This window comes from Syngnathus scovelli, chromosome 8 (genome assembly GCF_024217435.2).
Source record: "Syngnathus scovelli strain Florida chromosome 8, RoL_Ssco_1.2, whole genome shotgun sequence".
NCBI classification, from domain to species: domain Eukaryota; kingdom Metazoa; phylum Chordata; class Actinopteri; order Syngnathiformes; family Syngnathidae; genus Syngnathus; species Syngnathus scovelli.
Window position 1 is genome coordinate 1,068,707 of NC_090854.1, and position 9,102 is coordinate 1,077,808.

Genomic DNA, 9,102 nt, shown 5'->3' on the forward strand with positions numbered 1-9,102 from the left:
GATTTAACAAATAACCATAAATAAATACAGTGTGGGCAGTCAAGTTAACATATGTGATTATCCTGCCTAATATGTTTATCACAAATATGTCACTAATCACTAAAATGTTTATTTGTTTATCACAACACCTTTGGACCTTCAGCAATCGATTATTTCCCTTCATCTACATAGAGACAGAACGATGGTGTCATAAACATCTCATTCATTTCACCAAATAACTTCACGCAGGTGGATAACGGCCGTCTCGGTCACGCTATGTTGCGTGATGCAGTTTTGAAGAACTAAATGCATTTATTCAATGAATAAGTCAAGCTAGATCTATGTTTATGATGTTGTAAGTTACGGTACCGATTGAAGTTGAGTCCGAAGCCAGTGGAAAACAGCGCTGCGTTTGTGCTCTCCAGGTACAATTGTTGTGATCTCTGACCGACGACCGAGTGAGACTCGAGTAAGAGATGTCCAAACGAGCTCCGGCAGGGCGGGCCAAGGCAAAGCGAACGGACGCCCTTCAAGCCGCCAATGACGAGCTGAGAGCCAAACTGATGGATGTCCAGTCAGAACTTCAGCAGGAGAAGAACAAGGTGAAAACCTCAACAGAGAGACACTGCCTGCCTCCCTGCCTGCCTCCCTGCCTGCCTGCCTCCCAAGCTCCCTCCCTCCCAGTTTTCCCGATGTAGATTTGACATGCGTGTGCCATGACTGTGTCAGCCTACGTCAACAAATGCACCGAGGACGTCAGCACCACTAAGAATATCATCACCCGGGGCAACCAACGACCCTGGATGACTGAGGAGGTACGTCAAACGCTACGAGCACGGAACTCTGCCTTCAAGTCTGGCGACAAGGAGACACTGAGGACAGCGAGAGCCAACTTGAACCGTGCCATCAGGGTAGCGAAGCGAGACCACAGTCGAAAAATTCAGGATCGTTTCCACGACGCCAACAACACCAGGAGTATGTGGCAAGGCATACGGGCGATTACAGACTACAACTCACCCTCCCCCCCCGGTGGGTGAAGTTGATGCTGACTTTCTAAATGGTCTAAATAACTTCTTTGGGAGGTTCGAGGCACTAAACGGCACTCCAGCAGTTAAAACTGTCCCCCATCAGGAAGAGGAGGTACTCTGCCTTGACTCCGCCGATGTGTTGAAGACCCTGAGGAGAGTCAACCCCCGTAAGGCCCCTGGCCCCGACAACATTCCTGGGCATGTGTTCAGGGAATGTGCAAGTCAGCTGGCTGGGGTCATCACAGACATTTTTAACACCTCGCTGGGCCAAGCCACAGTGCCAGCGTGCTTTAAGACTGCCTCCATCATTCCGGTGCCGAAGAAACCTCAAATCACCTCATTTAATGATTACCGGCCTGTTGCACTGACTCCGGTCATGATGAAGTGCTTCGAAAGGCTGCTTAAAGATCACATCGTTTCCAGACTCCCCCCATTATTTGACCCGTTCCAGTTTGCCGACCGGCAAAACCGCTCCACTCAGGACGCCATCTCCTCCGTTCTTCACCTGAGCCTGGCTCACCTGGAGGAGAAGAACACCCATGTTCGGATGCTGTTCCTGGACTTCAGCTCTGCGTTTAACACCATCATCCCACAGCATCTAGTAGGAAAATTGGAACACCTGGGCTTCAACACCCCCCTTCGCAACTGGCTGCTAGACTTCCTCACCAACAGACCTCAGTCAGTCCGGGTCGGACAGAACACCTCTGATGTCATCACCCTCAGCACAGGCTCCCCTCAGGGCTGCGTCCTGAGCCCCCTGCTGTTCACCCTGATGACACACGACTGCGTCCCCAGGTTCACCACCAATCACATCGTGAAGTTCGCAGACGACACAACGGCGGTGGGGCTCATCAGAGACAACAACGACCTGGACTACAGAGAGGAGGTGGAGCAGCTGGTGGGCTGGTGCAGAGACAACAGCCTGATCCTGAATGTGGAGAAGATGAAGGAGATCACCGTCGACTTCAGGAAAAACCAGCCTCACCACGCTCCACTGATCATCAACAGCTCAGCTGTGGAGGTGGTCAGCAGCACCAAATTCCTGGGGGTCCACATCACAGAAGACCTCACCTGGACTATGAACACTACGGCACTGATCAAGAGGGCACAGAAGCGCTTGTACTTCCTGCGGAGGATGAGGAGAGCCCACCTGCCCCCACCCATCATGAGGACGTTCTACAGGAGCACCATAGAGAGCATTCTGACAAGCTGACTCTCTGTGTGGTGTGGAGGCTGCACCGCCTCCGATTGGAAGAACGTGAGGAGAGTGGTGAGGACAGCAGAGAGGATCATAGGGGCTCCTCTTCCCTCCATTCAGGACATTTCATCTCAGCGCTGCATGTCCCGTGCCCGTAACATCATCAATGACCCATCACACCCCCACCATGGACTGTTCTCCCTGCTGCCCTCTGGGAAGAGGTTTCGCACAATCCGCTGCAGGTCCACCAGGTTCTGCAACAGCTTTTTCCCTGCTGTCATCAGACTGTTGAACATTAGAACTGTTGAGCTCTAAACTGAACTCTGCATCACACATTCACAGAACTGTACTTTATGACACTACGGACCTCTATCTTGCACTATCTCGCACTACCAACTTTACTGAACTTGTGTAAACCCTTTAAATAGAAGTTTAATACATGGTTTAGCATTCCTCTGCACACTCTTGAATACTGTTTTGCCTACTTGCACTATTGCATAATTAGCACTGCTGCACTTTATACTTATTTGTAATATATATATATATACAGTATATGTATATATATATTTTCATAGGATATGTTACTTCTATTCAACTGCAATATCACTACTTTGTTGTAAGCCGTGTGCAACGAAATTTCGTTTTGTATGCACCATGTGCAGACAAGATGACAATAAAGTTTGTCTAAGTCATGTCAGGTCAGCTGTCTGGAGAGAGAGAGAAGTCAGGACCTGCGGGCGGAGCACCACCGTGCCACCGCCGCCATGACGGAACTCAAAAGCACACTCCATGAGGAGAAGCAGAAAGAGTTAGCCGTTACCAGGGAGACATTACTGCGGCAGCATGAAATGGAGCTGATGAGAGTGATCAAAATCAAAGATGGAGAGATCCAGCGACTGAATGCCTTGGTCCTCAGCCTGAGGGACGGCTCCATGGACAAGGTGATCCGCTCAATCCGTGTCTGACTATCCGCACGCCACGTCGGGCTCCGATGCGGCCGCTACCGTATTGTGTAGCTTGTCCCCAGTAAGTGGCGCGGCGCTCCGTTGCGGTCTCAACGGCCCGATGTGGCGCAATGTCTGCTCAGGTGAGGAGCGGGGGCGCTTTGCTGGCGGAAGTGGAGGAGACGCGGCGGTGTCGGGAGACCGAGCGGTGTCGCCTCCACCAGGAGCGCGGAAGAAGCCCTGGCAGCGGCCCAGCAGGCCTGGCAGTCCCGAGCGGCCGAGCTCCGATCGGCTCATCACCAGCATCGGGAGGAGCTGAGCCGAACTAAGAGAGACTGCGAGAGGGAGATCCGCCGACTGGTAGGACTGATCAGATGCGCGGTGCGTGGCTATGTTCCCAATTTCGTTGTATACCTGCAGTGCAATGACACCTAAGGCATTCTATTCTATTCTATTTCACAAGAAGAAAACGTCCGGTTGCTCGCTTCGCTTTTGTCACAGCAATGGTGTTCTAGTCGATTCAAGATAAAAATTGGCCGGTTGCTCTCTTTGTTTTTGTCACAATTCTGGCAAATGAGTTTGCTCGCCTGCCTGAGCGCTCCCCGTTTGTACATCCAGATGGATGAGATCAAGCTGAAAGACAGAGCGGTTAGTGTTTTGGATAAATCCCTGGGGCCGGCCACGTCCACCGCCTTCAGCTGCAGACTCAGGCTGCCGAGCAGCAGATCGCTGCCCTGAGGGATTCCCAAAGGGCGGGCCTAAACTACCCTGGAAGTGGGGTCAACGGCGCTACTAGCAATCCTCTTCATAGCGTAAGCCACCTCATCACACACTTGCAGTACGCATGACTTAGTTCGTTGCTGGAGGAAGGTAGCACAAAAACAGTTTTGAACTTTGAACGAGTGGTTGTGTGTGTGTGTTGCGGGGCGTTTTCAGTCTCAGGAGGATCGGGACACGCGAAGGTTTCATCTGAAAATCGCTGAGCTCAGCGCAGTCATCAGGAAACTGGAGGATCGAAACGCCCTGCTTTCTGAAGAGCGCAATGAACTGGTAATTTATTGACGGCACGCTTGAAGGTTTGCGCTACGTTTGATGCGCGCCATCCAGCGAGGCACCCATTGCGCTTGCTTATTAGTTGAGCGGCGCGGCGAGTCGGTTGCCTGGTAGATGTCTTTTATTGGGAGCCAAAGCCACGATTCCGTTCAAACCGATGCAAAAGGAATGGATACGTTCTGGCCCGCGTGTTGTGCGTCTTTCGCATCCCGCACTTCATGCTTGCAGCTTAAGCGACTGAGAGAAACAGAAAGCCAGTTTCTGCCACTCCTGTACAAAAACAAACGCCTGAGCAGGAAGAATGAAGAACTCTCACTGGTGCTGTGTCGCCTTGAAAACAAAGTGCGCTTTGTCACCCAGGAGAACGAGGAGATGGCAAGCTTGGTAAGTCGACGCGGACAAAGGCGGCGTGCCAACAGAGTCCACTGCATTTGTGTTCCACAGAGAAGGCCTAGTTCGCTCAATGACCTGGAGCGCGGTTGCGGCCAGCAGGACGGTGAAATGGAGTTCCTTCAAGTTGTGGAGCAGCGGCACATCATCGACGACTTGTCCAAGGTCTTCAGGCAGGTGACTCGGTGCACGTACGGCAGCGCCGCGCTCGCTCGCTGTCGCCAGGAAACCTTTTCCGTCCAAAGCTTGGCCGGCGGCCGCCATCCAAAAGATTGGCCCCTTAAATTCCGACCTTTCAAGCAGGAGCATTGTGCGCACGCGTTTGAACACGCTTTAGACTTGTTTTGCCGTTTTCAGCAGCTCAAAGCTCCCGTTTTGTCAGCACCTTTGCCACTCGCTGTGCGCTGAAAACGACGGACTCGCCCGGCTGCTCAGCCTGTCAACCATGACCCGCGAGCGCGACGTCATTGTCCGTAGGCAGCTAGTGGCAAAATGCACCCTGTTAGAGTTGCGCTCGCTCCAACTTATTTTGCAAGAACCACACGGGAGACAAGTAAGTTCTTTTGGACACCTGCAGGTGGAGAGTCCATCCGTTGTACGAATGAAGTCTGACTCTCGGCTCCTGCACGAGCATTTTTATTAAGAGAAACAGGGTGGGTGTAAGAGTGGATTGAATAGAGAAAGCCCTTGACCTCTAGTCAAAACATAGCAAGGGATGTTTTACGACTTTGTGTAGGAAGGGATAAGCGATAGGGATAAATAAGGGATAAATAATATTATTTATTACAGGTTGCAGTCAAAGTCAAAGCAACATAATCATACGATAAAGATAATCTGGAAAACCCTGACACACCCTGTAGTTGTCACTTTTGGAAAAGACGAGCGTCCCTCCAATCATCGCCGGTGACGTGTTTTTCAGGCTCTGGAGACAGGAGCTCATGTCAGAAATGTCATTGTGAGTCGCGTTTGTTTCTGCGCCGGAGCCGTTCGTTCCCTTTGCATCCAAAGAATCTCAAAGGCGGATTATTTGTGTCAACAGGAGAGAGATTTGCTGCTACGATACCGACGTCGAGAATCTCTGAGGAGGAACAAAGCGTGAGGTCCTGCAAGGTGAGTCTGTTTGTTTGCGGCTGCTTGGTGTTGCGCAAGATGAAATGGCCTTTTTCTCGCTATCGTTCCTTTCGTCGATTCATCGTGAGGTGTCGCTTCAGTTTGTTCAGAGAGATGTTTGCTTCCGCGCCCGCAGGTCATCGAAACATTTTACGGCTACGACGAAGACGTGTTGGTGGACTCGGACGGATCGTCCTTGTCTTTTCACACCGACAGAACCCCCGACACGGAACCCGAAGAGGTAGCCCACCATTTCTGCCAGCGTATTGGCGCCAAACATTCCTCTTCAGCCTGGAATCGGACTCGTCTTTGCGTCGCGGGTGCTTTGTCGCCGGTCTGACTGATTCTGGTACTAGTGCTGTGTTGCATTGGTGTGTGCATGAGGAGGCGGAGCTTCGCTACCGCCAGCTGACGCAAGAATATCAAGCGCTGCAACGAGCCTACGCTCTGCTCGCCCAGACCAGCGGAGGGGACTACGACGCCGAGAAGGAGATCAAGGTGGCGCCCCTTCCCGCAACCCCCGGCCGGGTCGCAGCCTCCCCGTTCTCACCCAGCCTCGGGTGTTCTCTGGTCTGAAAGGAGGAGGAGGAGCCTCCCTCCTCCTCCTCCTTTCAGACCAGAGAAAAGCTGATGGTAGAAATGGGTCACTATCAAAGCAGAGTAGCAGATCTGGAGTCAGCGCTGAAGCAACAAGGACAGGTAAGCTCATCAATGAGCACACCTTTTTCTCAGACAAAATAGCTACATTCTTCAGTCACTCATTCGTCTGGCATTACTGGACCAACCCCCCCCCCCCCTGAACGTGGCTGGGAAAATGCGGAGAAAAGCAAATGTCATTTTCCAGTCAACCAAAGAATTTGTGGATGAAAATGACACAACATTCCAAAGCTGTCCACGCGTTTGTCTCTTCTAGAATGTCAAGTGGGTGGAGGAGAAGCAGCTGCTGCGTCAGAGCAATCAGCAGTTGGCCGAAAAGGTGACGGAAAGAAAGGCGCTGGGCGGAGTCGCTTGGCGTCACACCCGTCGGGAAGCCCCGCAGATGAGGTCTGACTGTCTTTTCAGGTCAGGCGGATGGAGGCGGAAGAAGCGCGTCTGAAAGAGCACATCCAGGATATCCGAGACCAAAACGAACTGCTTGAGTTCCGCATCCTGGAGCTGGAGGTGGGAAGACTCGCACAAGCGTGTTGAGGCCAGAGATGTGACAGACGGACGGACGGATGCATGCCTCTGCCTTTCAGGAGAGGGAGTGGCGCTCCCCCGTCTTGAAGTTTCTGTAAATCCGTTTCCCAGACGGCCTCAGCCCTTTGCAGATCTACTGCGAGGCCGAGGGCGTGAGCGTACGTAACACGTCCCTCGCAACCCTAACCTTAACCCGAGGTCACAGAACACCTTACATTTCTCCTTGCGCCTTTCCCCCGGACATCGTCATCAGTGATCTGATGAAGAAGCTGGACATCCTGGGCGATAACGCCGTAAGTGTATGTCGAACTCCTTATGTTCGCACTCCACGAGACTCGGCGGCTCAAATGTGACTTTTGGAAGGCTTTGCGCTGAAAGAAGCTTGTTGACGCTGTGCCTTTGGGCTCTTGCAGAATCTCACCAACGAGGAGCAGGTGGTCGTGATTCACGCCAGGACCCTTCTCACCCTAGCCGAGAAGGTAACGCGCACGTCCACGCACGCTCTCGCATTCTGCTTATGTGACAGCAGCCTTTCCTCAGTGGTTAGAATACATCAAAGTGACCAAGTCAGCACTTCAACAGTAGATGTTGGACATTGAAAGTAAGAAGGTAGACAGACACGCGACATCAGCCAAGGGGAACTCCGGCAATGTGCCCCAACAATTCTGACTTTGAGCTGTGCTAGGATATGTTCTGTAAGCAGAAGGGCTACCTGGATGAAGAGTTGGACTTCAGGAAGCGTTCCATGGACCAGGCTCATAAGGTAAGCCGCCCTCAAATCTCCCGCCGGACCACTGATGGACGAGGATTGCGGCCCAGAGGATCCTGGAGCTGGAGGCCATGTTGTACGAGGCGCTACCGCAGCGGGACTGCCCCGCCACGGACGGCGAAAAAGCCAGCCACGCTGGCGTGAATGACGTGCTGACGGCGGATCAGAGAGAAGAGCTTAGGAGCGCCGTGGACCAATGGAAGCGAGCCCTGATGTGCGAGTTGATGGAGCGCGACGCTTGCATCCTCCAAGAGAGAATGGATCTGCTGCACAGCGCGCAACAGGTAAGGGCCCAAAGCCAGCCCGGCACTTACTTGCACGCTTACTGGCTTTTGAAGGCCACTTTCCATTTGTCCGTCCTAGAGGAACAAAGAGCTGAAAGAATTCATCGAAGCTCAGAAGAGACAAATCAAACAATTGGAGGAGAAGTTTCTGTTTCTCTTTCTATTCTTCTCCTTGGCCTTCATTCTGTGGCCCTAACACCAGCTGGTGAGTGAGCTCCAGCGGCACCGCACTCGACACCTCCGATACACTGCCAGCCGGTCTCAGACGTTGGCAGACGCTCCGATGCCGACGTATACCCCCCGCCACGGTGACAGAGGCACCGCGTCACACCGGCGCTCATCCAATCAGAAGGCAGGAAAGGCAAATTCGCATGCAGGGCACTCTTGAACCAGAAGAGAGCGCCACAAAAAACGGTTGTTTCCCCAAACGCGCACTAAAAAGGGTCAGAATAACAAGAGTCCCACCGGCCAGCCGGGGCCACCCGTCCATCCATTTCTTCAGGGGGGGAAAAATTGGAGTCACCGGTGAGTACATTTTGCATTTAGCTCTGCTTTTCTGCTTCTGTCTTCAAGTGTGTGGCATCCTGCGACCAAAGATTCAGCCAACCCCAAAGCGGTTGACCTCAACGTCCCACCATCATGCCGACCAGAGCAGGTGACGTGATGCTTTGGACATCCTTCCGTCTCAGATGCCCAAAAGTACTCTTTGCCACATCTGCGGCAATACGGTGTCTTTTCAAAGGTGCAAATAAATCCAGCGTGGGCGGAACACGCACGTCTTCGTTTTTTCCCGCTTTGTTTGTGTGACAGCTGTTGTGAAAATTTTATACAAATAAAGTTGTATAGTACAGGTTTGGCCAAGCCGCAATTCCTGAACCGCATGCGGCTCTTTGCTTGGATTCATGTGTGTGTGTGTGGGGGGGGGGGGGGCGGTTGTGCGTGTTGGCTTCACTTGAGTTCAATTTGGTATTTTGGTCTAAAGCGCATGTGGTGAAATTCCACAAAGTAGGATGGGCAAACACATTCCAGTAAACTATTAGTGTCAATTGGGCTCTCGAAATGGCAGGGAAAAGATGCACAGCAAAACGGAAATATGTAGATGAACACAGGACGTTTTTATCAGAGTGGGAAAGTTTCTATTTTTTGTTGAACGTGATGGCAAACCATT

The 9,102-nt window shown here is 52.2% G+C and overlaps 1 pseudogene; it reads left to right on the top strand.

Annotated features, from left to right (window-relative positions):
- The first annotated feature begins 455 nt into the window (after positions 1 to 455).
- LOC137840499 (janus kinase and microtubule-interacting protein 3-like) lies at positions 456 to 8,705 on the top strand (annotated as a pseudogene).
- Positions 8,706 to 9,102: the final 397 nt, after the last annotated feature.